Genomic DNA, 607 nt, shown 5'->3' on the forward strand with positions numbered 1-607 from the left:
TATATGGAAGCACGAGAGACCCCTGATAGCCAAAGCAACCCTGAGCACTAAGAGCAATGCCAGGATTACTATACCAGATTTTAAGGTGTATTACAGAGCTATAGTCATAAAAACTATATGGTACTGGCACAAAAATAGACCCATAGATCAATGTAACAAAACTGAAAACTCAAATATGAATAAATCTAATTTCAGCCACCTGATATTTGACAAAGGGGCCAAGAACATTAACTGGAGGAAAGACAGCATGTTCAGCAAATGGTGCTGGCAAAACTGGATATCCACTTGTAGAAGAATGAAACTAAACCCCTATCTTTCACTCTGTACAAAAGTCAGTTCCAAATGGCTCAAAGACCTCAATTTAAAGCCTGAAACTCTGAAACTCTTAGAAGAAAACATTGGGAAAAACCTACAAGATATAGGCGTAGGAAAGGATTTTCTAAACTGGACATCAATTGCTCATAAACAAGGGTGAGAATTAACAAATGGGACCTCATTAAACTAAAAAGCTTCTGTACATCAAAGGAGACAACCAAGGAAGCAAACAGAAAACCCACAGAATGGGAGAAAATCTTCACCAGCGACACATCTGACAGAGGTTTAATAA

The sequence above is a fragment of the Nannospalax galili genome, unplaced genomic scaffold, assembly GCF_000622305.1.
Source record: "Nannospalax galili isolate Female #2095 unplaced genomic scaffold, S.galili_v1.0 scaffold341, whole genome shotgun sequence".
In the NCBI taxonomy this organism is placed as follows: domain Eukaryota; kingdom Metazoa; phylum Chordata; class Mammalia; order Rodentia; family Spalacidae; genus Nannospalax; species Nannospalax galili.